The sequence below is a fragment of the Camellia sinensis genome, chromosome 14 (genome assembly GCF_055761805.1).
Source record: "Camellia sinensis isolate YWXY chromosome 14, ASM5576180v1, whole genome shotgun sequence".
Taxonomy (NCBI): domain Eukaryota; kingdom Viridiplantae; phylum Streptophyta; class Magnoliopsida; order Ericales; family Theaceae; genus Camellia; species Camellia sinensis.
In genome coordinates this window covers 139860397-139884713 of record NC_138974.1, presented here as the reverse complement: position 1 = coordinate 139884713, position 24317 = coordinate 139860397, and the positions used below count along the sequence as shown (strand labels likewise).

General features: G+C 40.2%; 1 long non-coding RNA gene across 1 annotated transcript in view; it reads left to right on the top strand.

Moving 5' to 3' along the window:
• LOC145807835 (uncharacterized) overlaps positions 1 to 15921 on the top strand; it is a 33224-nt gene extending 17303 nt beyond the window's left edge. Inside the window, exon 2 of the long non-coding RNA XR_014351260.1 lies at positions 15571 to 15921. This is a non-coding gene — a long non-coding RNA (uncharacterized LOC145807835). The remainder of the gene's footprint in view (positions 1 to 15570) is intronic.
• The last annotated feature ends 8396 nt before the right edge of the window (positions 15922 to 24317 follow it).

The window sequence follows — 24317 nt, the reverse complement described above, 5'->3', positions numbered from 1 at the left end:
GGAAGGAAAACAGAGGCAACCTATGCATGGCGGTGCATTTCGGAGCAGGATCGAGCATGCATTGCATCGAGCTCTTCTCCCAGGGCGGTTTATCTGTTTTCCCTAGATTAGTTAATTTGCTTAGCTGATTAGGCAATTTGTAATATTCAATTAGCTTGCGTAGTTAATTAATTTGTATTATTTATTCGGTCCCTCCGGGCGAGGGCCAATCTGTAATAAGTGTGTGTGAGTGGTGTGTATGTCTTCCAATCCCCACTTCTTTCTTCCCTTTTACTTACCTGCTTTGATGGTTAGTAATAGGACATGTTCAATTTAGCATACCTTATGTTATGCATGCGTGCATTCATGCATTTGTATTGCATGCATTAGGCTCGGTACATCACGCTAACTGCATTTGTACTTCAATTCCAAATTGAATACGTGCATCAATTGATCGCATTTCACATGCCATATTTAGGGTTAGCCGAGCCTATCTAATTGCATCCTGTATGTGTTGCATTAGTCAATTTGACATGAACTAGGATAACGCATATTTGCTAACTAGTTTACTGTTTTGGCACGGAGTACGATGTAAGTATTTATGCTTTAGCATCCCGCATGCGTGTGAGTGTTGCCATGACAGTATGATTGCCATGCGGCTAAATGCTTATGTGATAAACTGTTTGAATGCCTGTGGGTGAAGGTTGGGTTGCTTGAGTTGGAATAACTCGTTGAAATCCGTGTTTTAGCCTACTCGTGAGTAGCAAAATCCAAAACATTTTCCAAAACAAACGGATGTGCAATGCTTTTTCCCAAATTAGGCAATCTAGTCTATACTTGTTTGCTGTGCGCATAACATAGTAATTCTAGGCTAATAACCGGAATAAGAACACATAAGGTTTTCAAAACTAGATATCACGGTTAGTAGAGGCTGGTCTTTAGACCGGGCGAGAGGGGGTGCTCATAGCTGACCTTCTCCAATCGTACCCTAGCTCCCAAGCCGAGACAACTCCGGTGATGACGGACATGTGGCCTTCGGCACCGAGTCAGGGTTTCCTAAATTCTCCCATTTTAAAATATTTAGGTGGCGATTCTGTATCTGGCAAAGCAGTCCATGTTTGGCACTTCTTTTCAAAAATCTGTTTCTCAAAACGATTTGCCAGATTTGGACTCTTTGGTTCAAGATTAAGAACCGTGACACAAATCGAGTCCGAACTGTAGCGAGGGCCCCCCACGCGGGCACGTCTACAGTTTCTGGCGACTCTGCTGGGGACTTAGAGAGCTCAACTCGAACTCGTGATATCCTGTTTTGACTTCATTTATGTGTCTCTTTGCATTGCATGTGCATTGGTGCGCCTAGGACACCGTGTTTGCCATCTGCCATTCCTGAACGGTTTGCCGGAGGCTTGTCATGTCAAGGCATGACCATAAGGCTGACCGGTTATGGGCTCCGACAGTATGGGAACACAAACCCCGGTTTTACCGGGGCACCCTTTTCGACCATTCGACCTAGTGCATATCGAAATCCATAGTGACTATTACAAACTAGGACAGGTTGCTTACCCGATTATAGGTTGTTTGAAACCGCTGCGTGCGTAGTGAAACCCTAGCTGCTGACAAAATAGGACAGGGAAACCCTACCCCAACATAGGGGTGTTTTGGCTCTCACTTATCTGCTATGTGCTTTAGAGTGCGTCAATACAGGGAATGCGTGTATCAGTTTGCAAGTTTGGGCATCAGGCCTGAGGGCATCAGTATTTTGAGAATCAGTTATATCTGCCGGTATCAGATTCAGATTTGGGGCAGTGATTTTGGGGAGCAATGATCAGTAGTAGAATACAGTTATTCAGTTATGCCTATGCCTGTTCTGATGAAATTGGGCTGAGATGCTGCCTATTTTCTCTTTTGCTAGGTAGTCCTGGAACCATAGCTTCAGAAGGCTCCAATATCCCCCGAGGTTCATTGGACTTGTACTGATAGACTTCGTTAGGTCATAGACTCAGTTCAAGGGTAATCAGGGCCAGAGAAGGCTAGTCAGGCACAGACCACCAGTACAACAGCTACCAGATCAGTGATCTTTGAGCAGTCGGGCTGAGATTTCCGAGCCTATTGCCAACACAGATATACCGGTTGCTCAGTTAGATTAGAACAGTATGTCGAGTCTGGAAGAGATGGTGCGCCAACTCCGGGATAGTATGAAAGCCATGCAGTAAGACACTGTCCGTCAAGCAGAATTCGCCAAGCAACAGGCTGTGGTCATAGCCCAACAGGCAGAGACAATTGCCAGATTGGAGCAGCAAACTGGAGTATCTACTTCGCACCAGGCTCCTCCCCCACCAAGAGTTCCCATACTCGGGGAGGCAACCCACGTCCAGGATGATACGGACATTCTAGTCGGGCCAGCTCCGCCGCCGGTTCTACCCCAGCTATCCAAGACACCCATCAACCTACCGGACTCCCCTTTTGAGTTAGAGACGGATCCAACGCCACTAAAGATGAGCAAGCTTGAAAGGTTGTTCAAGAAGGCTCAAGGCATGAAATCCGTCCCGGACATCGAGGATGGGTATACCGATGCAGCTGTGATGCTGCCAGACAGATTCAAGATGCCACGTATTGATCGTTTCGACGGGTCCGAGGATCCCATGGTGCACTTGCGGCCGTTTTCAGACATTCTAAGGCCGATGGGCCTCACCAGATTACAGAAGCTATCATTGTTTGGCCGGACCCTGTCTGGGATAGCCGCAATCTGGTATGCGAAATTGGAGAACTCTGTGAAACAGAATTGGGAAGAGATGGCTGAGGCCTTCAGTGATCAATACTCCTACAACACACAGATTGAGGTCACAACTCGTGATCTTGAAGTCACCCGCCAAGAGCCAAAGGAGGGTTTTTCAGAGTTTGTGGCGAGGTGGAGAGCAAAGGCCTCGATGATGGCTACAAGGCCTTCCGACAAAGACCAGATAAGGATGGTTGTGCGCAACCTCCAACCCAAACTAATGCAGAAAATGATCGTGCTCCCCTTCCCTACCTTTTCGGATCTGCATGAGATAGGGGTACAGATCGAGGATGCTATGAAGCAGGGCTTCATTGATCAGGAGAAGGAGCAGCCCAGGAGGACGTTTACCCACAGTTCGAATGCGACCACCAGCGGTGACGCAACTGCAAGATCTTCTGAAGTGGGCATGGTCGCCACCACCACACCAAGAACAGCCACCCCTTTTGTTGGTGCATCCAATCCAAACCCCCGAACTTCGGACTATCTACCCCGAGGCAAGAGGGTTTTCACCCCACTCTTTATGCCTTTGTCTAAAGCCCTGGAGGTCCTACTCAGGAAAGGACATCTGAAACCGTTGAAACAACGGCCTCTACCCGATCCTCTCCCTCCAAAGCATGACCTGACTAAGTACTGCGCTTTTCATCAACAAACCGGTCATGACACCGGCAGTTGCGTCCGTCTCCGCCACGAGATACAAAATTTGATTGACAACAAGGTCATCCCCGCACTAGGTCCTGCAAAGTCTATCGGCACTTGATCGATGAACTAGTGGGGGATAATGTGATGTGATCGAGGGATGAACCACCTGCGGGCGGCACTCAGTTTACTCCAGATGTGGTGTATGGCACGCACTGTTTTGAGCATTTTTGAATGCTAGTTTTGTACATTCTGACTTGGGTATTGGGTTAGTCTTGTTGTGTTGTTTTGAGTCTGTCTCTTTGTTTTGAGTCAGTCCTTTCATACTGAGTCAGTCGGGTCTGTCTTACTGTATCGAGTCAGTCCTGTTTTGTTAGAGTCAGGTGATTTCGGGGGCGTTACCTTGGATATCACTTGCTTGTTTTGCGTTTGTCCTTTTGCTTTCCTTTAAGTCTGTTTCTGCTGGGGAGCCAGTTGTGCCAACAGATTTGAATGGAACAGCAGTGATTTTCACACTCTTGTGTTTGCTTCTGCCGTGTGCCAGTTGTGCCAGAAGTTTGAATGAAATGACAGTGCTCTTCGCCTGCCTTTTCTGTGCCTTTGAAGTCATTGCATCGACCTAAGTTTTCCAAAACTTTTTTCGAAACATTGTGAGAAAAACAAAGAGGAAGGAATTCCTCGGGTTTTGCAAAACTTGATCAATTGAGAGAAAGAGAGGCATGTTAAGCCCTTAATGATCGAGATCACGCTTGTTAGTATGAGTACTGAGAAGGATCCTGGCTTGATCCAGATTGGTCCTACACTGTCTTCAGCGCGAGCGATTTGTCGCTTTCTTAAAAGATTTCAAAAACTATTTTGCGCGATCCTGTGAAGACTTGTGTGGAATCGCTCTTGAGATTGTGCAGCCTAGGATCACTCTCAGCCTCAAGATTCAATCCATTTGTTTTCGAACCTTGAACCCATTCAGAACGTTCAACGGTCAACCGCCATGTGAGGCCTGTGTGGCCAGATTCAAAGCAGCCCTCGAACAAGAGGCAAGAAAGTCAGATCAAGAAAATCAGATTTCATCAGAAGAGGCTTGCGAAGCTAGAACAAAAGCACCCCTTGAACTAGGGGCAAAAATGTCCGATATGCTCGAAGAGCCGAAGATGGATCCTTCAGTAAATCAATGCAACGGCCACTCTCCTGGATACGGATGGCTGCAAAACCCTAAAACCATTTGGCATGGACTTGTTACACTTTTACCCTTTGAGAGGCTCGCTGGGCCGAAAACCCGAAAGGGCGACCCAGGCAAAAGTTAGAGCAAGAGAAAAGAACAAAAAAAAAGGAAAAGAAAATAACAACAAGAAAAAAAAAAAAAGAGAGAAAAGAAAAAAAATGAAAAAAAAAAAAGAAAAAAAGAAAAAAAGAATGAAAAGATACAAAAATTGAAAAAAAAAAAAGAAGAACAAAGCTCGCAAGGTCGAAAACCCGCAACGGGTGCCTTGGCAAAAGTTAGAGCCTAAAAAGGAGAGGATAATACCCGAGTGTACCTTACCCCGAACTACGTGAGGCTTGATTCCCATCTTTGGGATACGTAGGCAACTTCATTCTGAAGTCCAGCCGTAAAATACTTCAAATTCAACTGTGTCCATGTGATGGTTCTAGTCATCTTTGTCTTTTTTGTATCCGGGAGTTCGGTTGCAATCATCGCTCTGAGGACTGATTACAATACACTACGGTGCCATTCAGACAAGGGGCAACTTTTCGTTGCCATTCAATGCACGCGGTGCCATTCAACGCACCGCGGTGTCATTCAAACAAGGGGCAAGTTTCCGTTGCCATTCAATGCGCTGCGGTGTCGTTCAAACAAGGGGCAACTTTCCGTTGCCATGCAGTGTCCTTCAGACAAGGGGCAATTTTCCATTGCCTCCGATCCGAGGTCGTGCATCTCAAGAGTAGGTTCTGTCCTTGTTGAACAGTGGCCGTTTGCAAAAATAATTTTTGAGAATTTTTACTGAGGTTGACTGATCCCTCGAAAATTATTCCATATTTTCCAAAACTAGACCATTTCTTGGACTCAAAAAGGGAAAATTTTCAGTGTTCATAACCTAACTTGCATGATTTTCAGATCAAAAATCGAACAAGTATGTTAATCTAACTCTCATATTGGTCAAAATTGTTTTAGTAGAAAGCAAAAACAAAAAATGGTCAAAATAATGAACTAGGGGCACAATTGAGTCAGACTTCCTGTCTTTTCCCTGTTGTCAATGCATTTGCCAGAAAGGGCACTCTACTTGCCAGAAAGGGTACAACTGAAGTCAACAACAAAGGGCTGAAAGCTCTCTCATCCTCCAAGCAACGAGGTATCAAGACAAGTGCGAAGCACGAACTGGAATGGGGCGAGATATTCCACTCCCTCATCTGGACAGATCTGATCATGTCCGAACTTCCCAGCAGAGCATCATCAACTGATGTCAACTACAGATTTGCTACGTACCCAGTTGTAGCGCAACCCCTCTGTGGGAGGAATTCACTGTTGTGAACAAGAATCAAAAGCTGGTAGAATACCAGGGGCAAGGGCCCACGACTTCCTGTTTATCCATCAACCACCCAGGGGAGGGATTGAAAAAAAATGAGAGATTGAAGAATAGAGAGATGCGCGATGAGAGAAAAAGTGAGAAAATGGCTTTTTCAGAAAAATAGAGCTTGAGGGCCGAGTGATGTGAGGATCACAAATAAGAAAGGGTGGGAAACAATACCCGGTGAAACAGGCTCCCTGTGCACGTCTGTGTGTCGTGTCTTTTGTTTTGTTTGTCTCGATTCTTGCTTTGAGTCGTTCCGAGCGTGTCTCGATGTGTTTAGGTTGTTTACCTTTTGTTTTCCGTTGTTGAGTCGTAGTGCGCTGTGTTCAGTCGTAGGCTCAATACCCGGTTAAGAACTCATTTCTTAACTTCAAAAATAAAATCGCTTTGTGCTTAGAGTGCTGTGCCATTCTTCACGTTTGTGCAAAACAAGATTCGTTCTTTCATAAAACTGCAGGGTTCAACCCAAGTCATGTCAGAACAGTAAAACCAGGACCTATTTGAAGCTATATGGGTTCCAGACTACAAAACAAAAGCAAAAGAGGAAAATATCGGGTATCTGAGTGTGCTTCAACTTCGGAAAACTCCGTGATTGTGCTCCGGATGTACCTCTTCAGGCCTTGTCAGTGCTCTGAAGAATGAGTGTGCCTCTACTCCAAGCTTAAGCCTGCTTCAAGTCAGAATGGCAATTAAAGCAGCAGTAGATGTCATCTCTCGCCAATGTAAACAGGGTGTCTGTAACAACCCTCATACTGTTTACTGATTAAGGACTGATTGATTACCGATAATCACCGATTACTGTTAAACGAAACGGATAATGACTGATAACTGACTGATAATTGAACTGATTAAAAGTACTGAACTGACTGACTGAAACTGGAAACTGAATTGACTGAGTATATGTTAGTTAATTGCATTCTATCTGTTTGATTTTCTGATTATCTGTTCATGTTTATATGTTTAAACTGCTAATTGAAGGCCTTATCGGCGGCCGAATTAGAAACCGTTTGATGTTCCGTGACCCTCATAATTAATGTGATTTTATGGTATATTTATCTGAAAACTGATTAGGTATGATTAAATTAGATTAAAATAAGCCAATTAAAGAGTTTGCCATATTTACCATTTTGCCACTATCTCAATACACACACTTGAGCCTTATGTACACACTTGAAGAACATTTTGCTCAGCCATTTTCTTGTGCTTAACCGACCAAGAGAGGGAGAGGGAGAGAAATTGAGTTCTACCTTGAAGATTGCTTGGAATTGTTTGAGAATTGAGGTGTGATTGCTACTTTGAGCTCCTAGACCTTGAATACTAGACTAAGGTAGGACATTCATCTTCTTGTTGTTGTTCTTGAGTTCATTCTTGCACAATTCATGCCTCATTTGTAGAGCTAAGCCATGATTTGGTTCATTAATGGTGGATTGAAGCTCATCTCTTGCATGCATGTTAGTATTATTGCATTTTGAGGTTAATTACATGGACATTAGTACATGCATGCTCATATTGTTGTTATAGACCATGTTTTCATCTGGTTTTGGAAAGAAATGAGCTCATTTGAGCAAGCTTTGGAGCTTCAATTTGGTTTAAAGCTCATTCATGCATGTTTGAATGTTGTTCTTGAAAATGGGTTTGAATGTGGTTTTAATTGACTCACCTTTGGGGCTTGAATTCATAAATTGAGCTTTGAAACTTGTTATACATTGAATTTAATGATGTTTTCCAGAATTTGGGCCCAAGAGGTCGAGTTTGGAGTGGTTGAATGCTTGGTTTGAGCTTGGGAGGCAGATCTGGAAATTCCAGATTTGGCTTCCTCGCTCGAGCGAAGGATTCCCCGCTCGAGCGAGCACCTTTGTCCAGGGCTCCGCTCGAGCGACCATCGAGCGACGATCGCGCGTAAAATTTCAGCATCCAGTACTTTTACTGTTTTGCAGACCGCTCGAGCGAAGGATTCCTCGCTCGAGCGAAGCCTTTGATTTTGGACTTACGCTCGAGCGTAGAAAGTCTCGCTCGAGCGAGGCTCCTATTTTCAGCAAACTTTGCGAAATGTTTTCTAAGTGTATTTTTGCATCCTCATCCCATCCTAGGCATTCTTAGGCCTAGTTTAAGACATTTAGATGAGGATATCGTTGTAGAACACACCAAGGCAAATTAGGGATTAAGTTATGAGATTTCCCAACTGTGTAGCTTAGTGTGTTCAACCTGTGAACTGTGTAGGGTTGGCAACTGGGGAGACACGCTCTAGCATACTGTAGCCCAGAACTCTGTGAGTAACAATTGTGTAAAGATATGTTCAACTGATTTTTTTTTGAATACTGAACTGAACTGTTTACTGAACTGGTATTACTGAATGAATGTATGTCCTTTATTTCTGAACTGTACTGTGGCATCCTTAGTACTTACTGTTTACTGTTACTGTTACTGCGACAGAATTCTCTGTCGGTTCCCTCGTGGAGCCACTACTGTTTACTGACTGATAGCCATCATTACTGTTCGGTCTTTTAAGACCTACTGTTACTGTTATGCTAATGGATGTACCACATATGACTGTTTACTGTACTGAACAACTGAAATACTGATTGAATTGAACTGTTTTCATTACTGTAAGGACATTCATTCTAAACCCCTTTACGCTTTATGTTATTCACTGGGCTTTAGCTCACTGCTCATATATATATGTAGGTGTTCAGGCACCAGATCGGAGCTAGGAGCGTCAGGGTAACTCCAGTTTTGTCAAGCCAGCCTTTGTGCCTCACTGCGAGGTTCCGAGCCTATTTGCTAAGGCTTAGGGGTGTTTTAAGAATTCCCCCTTCTGTACTGCTTCACTGTTTTGTATAGACTGACTGTTCACTGTACTGCTATCTAGGGTAGAGTCCCTAGTTGGAATGAATGTAAATATTGTGCATACTGTTCTGTACTGTTTATGTATAAATGTATGAAAAATCTTTTTGGCATACAGACTGTCACAGCTCATTGGACATTGTTTAATTACTGTATTGGCTTCCGCCAGGCCCTGTACTCTGTTTTACTGTATTACTGTTCTGCAGGCCTTCGGTAATCTCGGATTACTGGCCAGTTACGGTGCTAAACCCATAGGGCCGGGTTTGGGTCGTGACAGTGTCCCTTTTTCGAGCAGAGTTGTGTTGCCAAGTCCTTCGAAAGGTAAATCGGAGGCACCAGAGTACATGTTTGATGCCCTTCCATTGCATAGAATGTGAACTTTCATATGCACTTCGGTTGCATGCGTGTCGCGCATCGTTATGTTTCTGCATAGAATATGCTTTCAATGTTGCATAGAAAATGCCCCCATACTTGCATAGAAAATGCATTTTGTCGCACTGTCTTGTGCACCTGCATTGCATTGTTTTGCGCGCTCCTTTGTTTGGAAACACTGGGATACGTCCTTTTGTTTCTTCTTCCATTCCGAAACAACGGGATACGTCCCTATGTTTCTTCCTTCTCTCCGAAGCACTAGGATACGTCCCTATGTTTCTCTTTCCATTTTGAAACAACGGGATACGTCCCTATGTTTCTCTTTCCATTCCGAAACTCCGGGATACGTCCCTATGTTTCTCTCCTCCTCTTCGAAATACCGGGATACGTCCCTATGTTTCTTCTCCTTTGTCGAAACACCGGGATACGTCCCTATGTTTCTCCTCCCTATTCGTAACACTGGGATACGTCCCTAATCCTTGGGATACGTCCCTAATCTCTGGGATACGTTCCTAACCATTGGGATACGTCCCTAATCTTTGGGATACGTCCTTAATCCTTGGGATACGTCCCTAATCACTGGGATACGTCCCTAATCTTTGGGATACGTCCCTAATCACTGGGATACGTCCCTAGTCCTTGGGATACGTCCCTAACCTTTGGGATACGTCCCTAACCCTTGGGATACGTCCCTAATCCTTGGGCTCGTCCCTAATCTTTGGGATACGTCCCTAACCCTTGGGATACGTCCCTAATCCTTGGGATACGTCCCTAATCTTTGGGATACGTCCCTAACCTTTGGGATACGTACCTAACCCTTGGGATACGTCCCTAACCTTTGGGATACGTCCCTATGTTTCTCCCTTTTCGGTTAAAAGCGTTCGGAATACGTTCCAATGCTCACACCATTCCGAAACACCGGGATATGTCCCTATGTTTCTCCCTGTCCCCTTTCCCCACACGATTTCAGTGTATTTGGAATTCATCTTAGGTTGCATTGTCATGCACACCTCTTCACTTGCGTTGTTGCGCACATTCTACTTGCATTGTTATGCATGCTCTCTTATCCGGAAACACTGGGATACGTCCTTATGTTTCCCCTTCCCAATTCGAAACACCGGGATACGTCCCTATGTTTCTTCTCCTCATTCTGAAACACCGGGATACGTCCCTATGTTTCTTCTCCTCATTCTGAAACACCGGGATACGTCCCTATGTTTCTTCTCCTTGTTCTGAAACACCGGGATACGTCCTTATTTTTCTTCTCCTTTTTCGAAACACTGGGATATGTACCTATGTTTCTTTTTCTTTCTGAAACATTGGGATACGTCCCCATGTTTCTCCTTCAATTCGAAAAACCGGGATACGTCCCTATGCTTTTCTTTCTTTCCGAAACTCCGGGATATGTCCCTATGTTTCTCCTTCTTTCTGAAACACCGGGATACGTCCCTATGTTTCTCATTCCTTGCGGAACATCGGGATACGTCCCTATTTTTCTTCTCCTTTTTCGAAACACTGGGATATGTCCCTATGTTTCTTTTTCTTTCTGAAACACTGGGATACGTCCCCATGTTTCTCCTTCAATTCAAAACACCGGGATACGTCCCGACGTTTCTCTCTCCTTCCGAAACACCGGGATACGTCCCTATGTTTCTCCTTCTTTCCGAAACACCGGGATACGTCCCTATGTTTCTCATTCCTTTCTGAAACTCCGGGATATGTCCCTATGTTTCTCCTTCCTTCCGAAACACCGGGATACATCCCTATGTTTCTCATTCCTTCCGGAACACCGGGATACGTCCCTTTGCTTTTCTTTCTTTCCGGAATACCGGGATACGTCCCTATGATTCTTCTCTTTTTCCGAAACACCGGGATACGTCCCTATGTTTCTCATTCTTTTTCTGAAACACCGGGATACGTCCCTATGTTTCTTCATTCCTTCCGAAACTCCGGGATACGTCCCTATGTTTCTCTTTCCTTCCGAAACTTCGGGATATGTCCCTATGTTTCTCCCTCTTTGGTTAAGAGCATTTGGAATACGTTCTGGTGCTTGAACCACTCTAGAACACCGGGATACGTCCTTATGCTTTTCTTTCTTTCCGAAATGCCGGGATATGTCCCTATGATTCTTCTCTTTTTTCGAAACACCGGGAAACGTCCTTATGATTCTTCTCTTTTTCCGAAACACCGGGATACGTCCCTATGTTTCTCCTTCTTTTTCCGAAACACCGGGATACGTCCCTATGTTTCTTCATTCCTTCCGAAACTCCGGGATACGTCCCTATGTTTTTCTTTCCTTCCGAAACTTCGGGATATGTCCCTATGTTCCTCCCTCTTTGGTTAAGAGCATTTAGAATACGTTCCAATGCTTATACCTTTCCGAAACACCGGGATACATCCCTATGTTTCTTTGCGTGATCATAAGTTATGTTCGGCTTCTTGCATTGTCAGTTGCATTTTGCCCCTGCCTTCGGGCGCATATCTTTATCTGTAGCTTGTATGCTTTGTCTAAGTCTTCGACCTTGTAAAAAATGGGTCGTCTCTGGGCTTTGACACTCACTCCCGTCATTGTTATGACTTTCAAGTTCTGTCAAAGAGGGGCAACTGTAGACACCCCATTTTTGACCGTCCTCAAGACTTGGACGTCATCGTTTGAACACTCGGTGATCATCCTTGTTTGTGTTCGTTTGGAGTTCCCGGAGGTCTCGGCTACGCGTCTTGCCTTAGGATCTCCGAACTCGACTGTTTAGTGTCTGGTTTTGTACCAAACACTTGCATTTTGCCTTGGAAGGGCAGGGAATGCCTTGTGAGGCATCCCCACACACCACCGGCCATGGCCAGAGGCCACCGGCTGATTTTTGCTGCCATCGGCAATGCATATTACCAGTCGGCACTATTTAGTGCTGGTCGGCACTCAATTTTGCCAAAATGGCATCTTTGGCCGGCCGACTACTGTGCGTCTGCTTTTGCAGATATTTTGTCATAGCTGTCTTGCATTTGGCTCCCCTCCATACACGTGTATGGAGGGATCTCCCTCTTTAGAAGCTTGTCTTGTAAGCTTTACAAGACAATAAGCTCTATAAAGAGGAGCCCTTCTCTCCCTTGCTTAGGGTTAGACACTTTAGACACTTTAGATATTTTTAGACAGCCATTTTAGGGTTTTGAGTTCTAGGGTTAGAATCCGTACACTTTCTATCTCTACATCTCCCTCTTGTGTGTGTTTAAGTGTGTTTTGTGTCATACTATTGCACACAAACACATAGTGTTTCACCTTCACTTAGTTTTTGAGGTCCCAAGAGGTTGTTCTTGAGTGGTTTCAAGCTTGGAGGAGCTGTTGGAGCTTCATCTTTGAAGAAAGTCAACAAGGGTAAGAAACTAATCCCTTTATTCCCTATTTTTGCATTGTATTTTTATCTATCTTAAAATTATTTTTGAGCTTGGTGTATAATACAAAAAAGTTCTGTTTTTTAGCCCTCTTGATTGTTTATTAAGAGTGTTTTGTGGTTTGGGTTTGTTTGACCCCTCCTAAGCCTTGTAAGGCTTCATTTTGTGCTATTTTATGTAAGTTTCGAGACTTTGGTGTGTGGGTCTCTTCACCACTGAAATCTTGAGGGATTTCAGTGGTGAAGATGGTGCCTTGAAATCTCCAAAAGGGAAGGGCCACCCCCTGCCCTTGTTGTCCTTGAAATGGACCGTTTTTGGCCAATTGAGGGAGCATCATGTTAGAGTGTGTATTGATCATGTCTTGGCCGTTTTCCATGCTTATTATGCCATGATATAACCTTGTTGTGTGTTGGTTTTGATACACCATGCATGCTTAGCATACCTACCATGTAATGCCTTGTTATTGCCTTAATATGCCTTAGGTTGTTAGCCCTTGTTCAAGCATGTTTTGGGCTTAGTCTTGTGAAGCTTTTGTGCATATTTTGCCATGTTTAAGGTCTGTCCTAGGTTGTTTGGGTCGGATTTGGCATGCTTGGTATAGCCCCTTTGCATTCCGGCTTATTGGCCTTAAGTATGTGAATGTATAGTATGACATTTTTGCATTGATTTGGTGATTTGGAACCATCCACCATGTCATTTCAGTCCCCTTTGCATGCCTATATGTTTGCCTAGGATGCCTCTTTAGTGCTTTGAAAGCTTGTGTAGCATGTTCCATGTTTTGGCCATTGTGCATGCTTTGAAATTGAGCCACTTAGATGCCATCTAGGAGGCCCCCTTTGCATAGTCTAGGTTTGTCTTGAACCTATCTTAAGCCCTCTTAGCCTTGTGAGGCTTGGTTGGCTTAACCATGGTTCGAGTCCCTTTGACTTGTTTCAAATACTTGGACCATTGTTGCATGTTTAGCTTGCCTTGTTGCTTGGTTTGGCACCACGTTTTAACATGATTTTCAGAGCTTATGTTGCATGCTAATTGTCCATGATATCCTCATTCAAGTGTGCTTGAGAGTTGCCTCATTTGTGTTTAAGTGTTGGCTATTCAACATGTGCATGTGTGTATGTGTATTTGGTCCTTTATTTTGGTCACTTTGGCCACTGTTTTAGGCCTATTTAGAGTTGCCTAAATCATGTATAAGTCCATCTTTTCATCCATTTGCATTGCCTCATGTTTGCTTGTATGCTTGCATAAGTGTCTTGCCATGCCATGTTGCATCCTTAGCTTGTATGTCTAGGTTGCATTGCATCTTGCATGCATGCCTTGTTCCTTGACTTGGTGATAGGAATTGGGCCTTGGTTCATTTGTTTGGTTTGCATTTCATTTGGCATGAAAATTGCACACTCGATCACTTGGGCCATCATGCATGCAAATGCATGATTGGTGGTCCGAGAATCGAGACGCATGTCCCTTTGAGTCACAAACATGATAAGGGACATGATTGGTGCATATATGCCTTGAATTGTACTGCCATGCTCTGCCTTGCCCTTTGTTGCTGTCAATTGCAGATTCTGCAGGAACACTATGCCGACCGGCAGTGCCAAGTGCCGACCGGCAATCCTCTCTCTGCCGATAGCTTCACCAATGGCCGGTGGCCACATGCTACTGCCGGTGGCAATCCCATTCAGCTGGTGGTGTCCCCCAATGTCCAAGGAAGCAGTCCTGAGATTTTGGCAGCCTCCAGAGGAGTAAAGGAAGGAAAACAGAGGCAGCCTATGCATGGCGGTGCATTTCCGAGCAGGATCGAGCATGCATTGCATCGAGCTCTTCTCCCGGGGCGGTTTATCTGTTTTCCCTAGATTAGTTAATTTGCTTAGCTGATTAGGCAATTTGTAATATTCAATTAGCTTGCGTAGTTAATTAATTTGTATTATTTATTCGGTCCCTCCGGGCGAGGGCCAATCTGTAATAAGTGTGTGTGAGTGGTGTGTATGTCTTCCAATCCCCACTTCTTTCTTCCCTTTTACTTACCTGCTTTGATGGTTAGTAATAGGACATGTTCAATTTAGCATACCTTATGCTATGCATGCGTGCATTCATGCATTTGTATTGCATGCATTAGGCTCGGTACATCACGCTAACTGCATTTGTACTTCAATTCCAAATTGAATACGTGCATCAATTGATCGCATTTCACATGCCATATTTAGGGTTAGCCGAGCCTATCTAATTGCATCCTATATGTGTTGCATTAGTCAATTTGACATGAACTAGGATCACGCATATTTGTTAACTAGTTTACTGTTTTGGCACGGAGTACGATGTAAGTATTTATGCTTTAGCATCCCGCATGCGTGTGAGTGTTTCCATGACAGTATGATTGCCATGCGGCTAAATGCTTATGTGATAAACTGTTTGAATGCCTGTGGGTGAAGGTTGGGTTGCTTGAGTTGGAATAACTCGTTGAAATCCGTGTTTTAGCCTACTCGTGAGTAGCAAAATCCAAAACATTTTCCAAAACAAACGGATGTGCAATGCTTTTTCCCAAATTAGGCAATCTAGTCTATACTTGTTTGCTGTGCGCATAACATAGTAATTCTAGACTAATAACCGGAATAAGAACACATAAGGTTTTCAAAACTAGATATCACGGTTAGTAGAGGCCGGTCTTTAGACCGGGCGAGAGGGGGTGCTCATAGCTGACCTTCCCCAATCGTACCCTAGCTCCCGAGCCGAGACAACTCCGGTGATGACGGACATGTGGCCTTCGGCACTGAGTTAGGGTTTCCTAAATTCTCCCATTTTAAAATATTTAGGTGGCGACTCTGTATCTGGCAAAGCAGTCCATGTTTGGCACTTCTTTTCAAAAATCTGTTTCTCAAAACGATTTGCCGGATTTGGACTCTTTGGTTCAAGATTAAGAACCGTGACACAAATCGAGTCCGAACTGTAGCGAGGGCCCCCCACGCGGGTGCGTCTACAATCACCATCTAAAATCTTGCTTTTATTGACATCATGTTTCAGTTACTAGAAGAGTTGAGGAAGCAAAATTCCAGTGCTGAAGTTCACCTATGTAATGCAAGTACTTTACCTTGGTCCTTCTCTATCTTTTGATTGCTCTTAGTATTACTTTTTTTTTCCCCTTCTTTCTGTTCACTTAGTAGTACTCCCATAGATGAATAAAGTACTTGACTAGATAACGAAAAATTTAAAACTGCGATCCATCACCTATTAGAGGGAGTATATCCTACTATTTAGTATTCTCCCAAGTGATGCATTTCTTTCTGGACCTGGGAGCAATATTGAGGTATGTAAACTTAAAAACATAGGCTTTTGCAATTGAAGTATATAACTGAAAACTCAGACCCATTGAAACCAATACACTATTCTTCAATTGATATTCCCTGTTCTATTAAAGAAGCTGTATAAATAATACATATTTTTGCTATTTAGTGGGAGAGTCCATGCAACATTTACTTAATTTTTTGTGACATATTTTTTTCATTCATTTTAAAGATGCCTAATTTAATTATTATTTTTTTAAACCTATCTCTCATGGTATTGTGGAACTATATATATGACATGGAAAATAAGTATAGTAGTTTGTGTTTGAATTTTATAGAGTATGTCTATATGACATGGATAATATTGCCTCTCCTTTCAGCTTCAAGGGTATCAAATTCTTTGTTGGCTTTGTTCTAGAGGCATAAATAATTTTGTATCCATAGTATTAGGGTGTTTCTGAGAATTGGTGTTCTGCCATCTCTGGTTTCCCTTTCTATGGTATATTCATTTTTATTCAAGTACATTTTTAGGGTTCATTTGTCTTTATAACCAAGTTATTTATCAAAAATGAGGAAAGAAAAGTGTAAATTTTGAATTTTGGTTTTTTATGTAAATGTTACATGTCAATACTTCATTCTCTTTTTATAAAATATTAACAAACTTTTATAAATGAATTTTTTTTGTTTTGCCAAGTTTTATAAAGGAAGTTTAAGTTCAATATTCTTAAAAACTATTTAGTTGGCAATCATGTTTTAAAATGTAAAAATATTTTATATAATTTTTAAAAAAAAAATCACTAACAAAAAAATCCAAATTAAATTTAAAAGAATTAACCCTTAAAAAAATATTGGATAAGACAACCTTACTGCTTGCCAAATTGGTGCAGAATATTGTTTTCAAGAATAATTCTCTTCTAAATTAGTAATTTTTTTTGGTAATGGAAATGGTATAAATCTAGAATTTTTAACCTATAAAATATTTCAAAATTTTAGTGTACAATGCAAATTTAAAATTAATAAAATGTAAGTCACACAATAATGATGTTATTATTTTGAAAACAATGGGTGATCCAATTTTCAATGGAATTGGTATGGGAAGTATAGATCATGGAAATTGATTTAAAATTAATAAAATGTAAGTTACACCATAATGATATTATTTTGAAAACAATGGGTGATCCAATTTTCAATGGAATTGGTATGGGAAGTATGGATCATGGAAATTGAACACGGATTGTGGAAAAAAATACATAGAAGGATATCAGATAAATGAGGAAGGAATCTTTTTTGACCATTGAATTATGACCATCCATTTTTGCCAATTAAATAGTAAACAAAAAAAAATGGATAAATTATACTATACTCATTTATGTTTAATCATTTTTTTATTTTAATTTTTTAGATTTTAAGTTTTTTTTTTAATTTAATCTTAAAAATAATTTTTGTTAAAAATTTGACAGAAAATGCTATAATAATCATTACATAATGTAAATATTATCCTAGAAAGTTGTATCACGCAACAGGTAAGACTCGAACCCAAACATCACCCTCGGCAAGGGAGCACCTCATCTACTGGCCCAATCCTTGGTCTTACTCTGGCACATACTTTATAGAGTCAAATTTGAGAAAATAAAGAGTCAGTATTGTAACTTCATTGTCCTAGTTGTGGCATGAAAAACTCTCTTTCCCTTTCAATAGTTTAGCAAACTCCTAAACAGCCTTGCTAAGTTGGAACAATTAGAAATTCCAATTCATAGTCAAATGTGAAGCATGGCATGAATCTCTTGCTATTACAAATCCAGCAAGTTTGAGTTAAAATTAGACTGCCTTTTTGGAGTTGTTTTCAAGAATTCAGTGGTTCCTCTTGCACTGGATATTTTATATCACTGCTGCAAAAAAACACTATTACCATTTTCGAAAATATCATTCCCTTTAGTTTACTATTTCTCTTTAGCTTATACACAGATCTTAATGGTTTGGGTGTTTTGACATCGGCACTCTCTCTATACAGTGTTTTGACATCCTCTCATTGGTCTTGGGTGTTCTTCAATTTGAAGAGAGATAGAAAAACAAAGTGAGAGAGTGAATTAGTTTTGTATTTCTCTTTAGCTTATACACTGAGATCTTAATGGTTTGGGTGGGTGTTTTGACATCGGCTCTCTTTCCCTCGCTCTCTCTGTACAGTGTTTTGACATCTTCCCATTGGTGTTGGGTGTTTTTCAATTTAAAGAGAGAAATAGAAAAACAAAGTGAGAGAGTGACTTAGTTTTGAGATTGTATTTCTCTATTAAATATATTTTTATAATTACATTTTAATTTTAAATTTAAATAGTGTTGTGATTACAATTATATTATAATCTTAATATTATTTACACCGTGCCTTCAGGCACGGGCATACGCTAGTAATATAATAAGTGAATAGGTTATCAACTAACGAAAAGAAAAGAGAATTAGAGAGGAGCAAGCCGTGTGTGTGTGTGTGTGAGAGAGAGAGAGAGAGAGAGAGAGAGAGAGAGATTAATCAAAATCAAGAGGCTGTTTCATCCAAGAAAGTTGAGAGATAGAGAGAGTTGGTGTAGAGAGAGAGAGAGACATTGAGAAATCAAGAGGGACAGCAGAAAGAAGAGTGGAGAAAAAAAAAAGATTAGGGTTTTGTTTTGGTGGCTCCATTAGTTCTTCAAATAATTCTTTGATCTTTAAAAAAAATATTGTGAGTACAAAACCCACTTCCCTTGATTTATGTTTAATTCATTGTTTTTATTTATATATTTTTATTTGTTTGATATTAGTTTGATTTTGTATTTGCATAAAGATGATAGATTGATTTTAATTATTTTGATTAGTGGTGTATGTAAAGTTTAGGATTTTTAGATGATTGATTGATTTTAATTATTTTGATTAGTTGTGTATGTAAAGTTTAAGATTTTTAGATGATTGATTAATTTTAATTATTTTGTTTAGTTGTGTATGTAAGGTTTAGGGTTTTTAGTTAATCGATTGATTTTAATTATTTTGATTAGTTGTGTATGCCAGGTTTAAGGATTTTTATATGGATTTATTTTATGGTTGTAATCACATTCATGGTTATATGAAATTAAAATTAATTATGAACCCATAAATAAATTCCTTATACTCCACCATGACTCCATGGATTATTATTTTATTTGAGTGATGGTGAGAAAGAGTGTATAAAAAAAAGTGAGGATTATGAGATTTATTTGAATGCCTTAGGCTTGGCATTGTTATGTTGTTCTCATAAGTGAGATGTTTTGTATATATATATATATATTGTTGCATTGTTCTCATGAGTAGATGAGTATTTTGATTTACGCGCCTACGTATATGCTGACCATCTTGGGAGTGTGAGTCAAACTCGGGACGATATTCCCGTGCAAGTTTGGCTTCGGAGCGGTGTTAGGTGTACGGGGGGCACATGGGATTTATGTGTAGGCCAGAAGTGATGGGCCGAAGTGGTGGAGTTAAGGTACAAAGAATTTAATTATGAGTTTATTGTTATAATGTGAATTGGATTGATTTGTACATCTTGAAAAAAAATAGTAAACGACCTCGATAAAATATGAAATTTGAGCAGATGCATGTATACGTGATTCTAGACAACTTTTGTGTTTTAACTTTTTATTAAAAAGATCGATTAGAACTTATAATCGGATGATCTTGGTTATTATAGTTTTGATTCATTTTAACAATGCAGATTTTAGAGGATGTTTTAACCCACGAAATGAGCTCATTTTTATTGGTTTCGCTTAAACTGAAGTAAAACATTATTCTGCACACTTTTCATGTCTTGAACAGATTCGAAAAAAATCATCTTAGGGCAGTTTCTGTTCGTTTTCAACTTCAAAATTTTCAATTGAATTTCGTCTAGGTTCTTCTATCAAATTTTTCTCTCAACCTGTTCAGTTTCTGTTAAATTTCTTTGCGTTGTCTTTTAGGAAATTTGATTATGTACAACTTTTGTTCTTTGAGTTTTGGTCAATTAGAATTATTTAAGCATGAAATAATGTATTTTTATACTTCTTCAGCAAGTTACTTATGATTAAATTATACTAATTTTATTTTTCGCAGGATGGTGGGTCTTACTAATTTTTTTTTTACGTAGGGATGACCCACCATATTTTTATTTCTATTTTGTTTATTTTATAATCAATTTATATTTCGTTGTGTATGGGCAAGAGACTAAATGCCATCGTATCTCGGGAAACTACCAATTCGTCTCGATGCAGTTGAAACTACTTGTCTTGTCTCGTAATAAGAATTAAATGTATTTTTGTTTGTGTCTGGTGGACACGTGGGTGTTAAATCTTGTACTCATGCCAATATACCTGTATATTGACTCTTGGCAACTCGGGTGCGTTCTGTTTGAGCGCAGTTGAACTTCCTTTGCAGGATTAGTTGAGGCTACGGTAGTGACGTGGAATAACTATAGTTGTTGGACATGTCTCTTGGATTTCTTTTGGTTTCTTGAGCTTAGAGTTGATATAAGTTTATGTATTTATTATTATTATTATTATTTTTTTATAGCTTTAGTATTGAGATAATTTGGCATGGTTTGTAACTATACATTATTTAAGTTATTTTGACTATTTATTGTTACTTTAATGTTGGAGGTATTGGTTAGTTATGAAATTATGGTAGATGGTTTTGTTGGCGTTTAGTTTTTATTTCACCCCTAGGATTTGGATGATGGAATATTAATTGGGATTTAGTCCTAATTTAATATTTAATTATCCAAATTTTAGGGCGTGACATGACCCTTTTACAATGTAGCCATGAATAACTATTTATAGACAAACATTTGTAAGAAAAAATTATTTAAAACTACCCACTCTTCCACCTCCTCCATTTCATACTACATGACCTTCCATAACTTCCTTCAACCTCCATTTCATGCTCCATGTTCTCCACTTTATTCTCCATAATCTTTTTATATTTCATAATTTTCTATAACCTTCAAATAAGTAGGATGACGCCACATGTCCTGTAATTATATAAATAATAAATAATAATAAAAATTACAAATTTATAATACCAACAAACGTATTCAAATATATAAAATGTTTTGGAATATGCAAAATATGGATTGCGATTATAAATATTGTAACTTTATATGATTTTATTGATAATCCTTAAGACTCCCATTGGCGAAACACATTTATATGTAGGCCTATTGGTTGAGTTTGGAAAGTGCATTATTTTTTAGCTTCCTTAATAGGCCAGATGTTTTGACTGGATCGAGGTTGGACAAGTTCAAAAGTTCCTTATTAGGACTGGGAGTAAGTTATTTTAATAATATTTTAATATTTTGTATTAAAAAAAATTAGGATAATTAAATTATAAATATATTATTTGAGATTTGTTTAAAATATGAATTATTTCTTATAGTTTGAAAAATTATAGATATCTCATTTTTATAAATTTTTTATTTAATAAAATTAATTAAAAAAATAAAATTTCTATCTATTTTCTTATACAATAATAAAATTATTTGAATTATGATTAAAATAAATTTATGATATATTAAAAAATGTTAATTGACTTGATGATATATTAATAAAATTGGTTATTTATTATGAAATTAGAAACTTGAAAGGGCGAAATGTAATTTCCAGAACCACATAGAGTAATTTGTATTTTAAGTAAATCTCATAGGTATATTTGTAATTTATCTAAAAAAAAAACTAATATATTTGAGATGACTTTTTAATTTTTTATAAAAAAAAGAAAAACGTATAAAAATGTATAGAGGAAATAAAAAAATTTGAATTTTTTTTATATATAATTTATTGATTTTTTTAATAATTTTTTAATTTTTAAACTATTTTGTTAACTTCCCAAACAAAGTGTTGCCCAAACATGTCCCCACCTGGTCAATAGCCACACCCTAGTTGGGACTGATATATTTGCCAATTTTAAGCATTTGACAAATTTGATTATTTCATGCATAAAAAACAATAATATTGATACTGTTTTGTTTGTCTAAATAAGTAAAAAAACACATGAGTAAAGTAAATCGTATTAAATTTTATTTTTGTTCATATTTCATATCATTTATTAACTAGTAATTGTCTTCCTTTCTTTATTTAAATTAAGACCAACTTACATTTTTTTAAAATTTCTCATTTTGCTTGAAAAAAAAAATGTTTATACATAATCATAATTTATATTTAAATTGTGGGGATATATTTTCTGAGAACCAACACGTGGCATGGTGACGCCGACGTGTCAGCCGAGGTGCCACGTGTCGTGGTAGTTATGCCGATGTTATCTTGGCGAGGCCGAGGTTATCTCCGAAGATATCGGAATCCGGGATAAGTGGATATGGGACAAGAGTCCTAGGACAAAGAGGAAGTGGATCTTTGTCCTAGGACTCTTGTCCCATATCCACTTATCCCGGATTCCGATATCTTCGGAGATAACCTCGGCCTTGCCAAGATAACCTCGGCATAACTACCACGACACGTGGCACCTCGGCTGACACGTCGGCGTCACCATGCCACGTGTTGGTTCTCAGAAAATATATCCCCACAACTGCCCCTAGGTTCTATTACCTCGGCATTCTGAGGTGATGGGACCTATATCGTGTCTTCCTTCCAGTACCTTGACGTAAGAATTCTTCGGCCGAGATCATTCATGTCAAGCCGATATGTCTTGTTTTCAAGAACGAGAACTCAAGTGAACTTTCCCACGCGCATGAGCTGTCATGCATCATTTCTCAACTGTTTCCTGCACACGTTTCATCTTTATTGGCCCGTGCTAGCGACGCGCCTGTAAGCCGTCTTTCATCCGTCTGCGCCGTCTGACGCATGCGTTCCTCCAGGCGCAATAAATGCCGTGTTTTGCCGCCGTTTCACGTTTTTGATAAAACTTTTCTTTCCCTCTTCACTTCTTTACTTTTGCACTCGATTTTCTGGCTCTCTCTCTTTCTAAACTTTCTCAAATCCGCCATTGCTTTGGCTCCAAGCTTCTGCAACCGTCTTTATTCCTTCATTCCAGCGAAGCTTTCGCCGTTCCGTCGTGTTTGCAACCGTTGCCTTACCTCGGCGACTTTCATTCTGGCTTCATTTGTTTTGGTAAGCCTCTGCTCCTCTTATTCCCAATTTCATCTATGTGCTTTTGTTTACTGGCTGCCATTATTGCTTTATTCAAACCTTTGATTTGCTGAACTATTCATCTGGATGCGTCTATTCCATGACTTCACTCATGTCTTGAACACTTGCACTGTTTCAACACTTTTCTTGCCACTGTTCTTGATTATGAAACTTCGTTCTTTGTTTCTTTTTTTCTGTGTTTCTTTTCCAGATCTGTGCCCCCAATCTTTACTTTCATAGATTTAGGTTTGGGATTTGTCTATAAAACCTTCTAATTCTTAGGAAAAAACTGAAACAATCCTTACCAGCATATACCTAGGATTTCGCCGAGGTCCTAACAACCCTTCTGAAATATCTTTCTTCTGAAACCCAGCCCTCTGACTTTAGACCGACGTTATGGGTATGTGGAGACATAGGGTAGACACCCCGACGAAAGTAGAGTACTTCAGGTAGGAGTTCGAAATCCCAGCTAACGTCAATCTGAGGTTGGCTGGGGATGACGACTCCATCATGTCTACTGACGATACCATGCCCTTCCTTGTAGTTGCCTTTACGGAGTGTGGACTTCGGCTCCCACTTAACATTCTCTTTCGTGAGATTCTTCACTTTTACAAGTTGAACCCTATGCAACTTGCCATAAACTCTTATCGAGTGATCAATGGCATCATAGTTTTAGCAAGGCAGGAGAACGTTAGAATCACCCTTGTCGATGTTCAGTTTTGTTATACCATGTGTGCCCTTAATCTGAAAGAAAGAGGCTATATCTACTACCTCAAGCCGAGGTCCACCGAATTCAAAATTGTAGCCGACCTCCCAGACTCCAACAAGGGAGCCGGGGATGATTATGTCATTGCTTCGGGAAGTTGGGAATTTGGCCCAAACGAAGATGTTCACCTCTACCCTCTTCCTCGATCAGTTAAAGAGGGCAAGGGTAAGAGCCCATTGTTAACACGTAGTTGTCTTTTTTCAGGTCCTCAACACTTTGTCTGTTTTTAATGTCTGTTCCTCTTGCAGATGTTCGCAAGCCTCCGAAAGGATTTCGCCAGTCCTACGCTCTTGGCAAAGATTTAAAGAAACTTTTGGACTTGCCAGTCCACAAAAGAAAAGCGCATGTGCTCCTCAATTTCATCCTAACATACAGATCTACCCTTCCCGACGTCCCCAAGAAAAAGAAGAAGAGCTTATCTCCTCCCTCTGCTACCACTTTACAAACCGCATCAATATCTCGGGCTGATCAAGGGTCAACCTCTGATCCAGCCGATCAACCATCAACTTCAGCCCCATACTTAATCCTAATACCAGAAAGAAAACGTCGGCGACGACTTGTCAAGACTGCTGAGATGGGTCGCCCGAAGCCTGTTGCCCATGATCTCCTAGC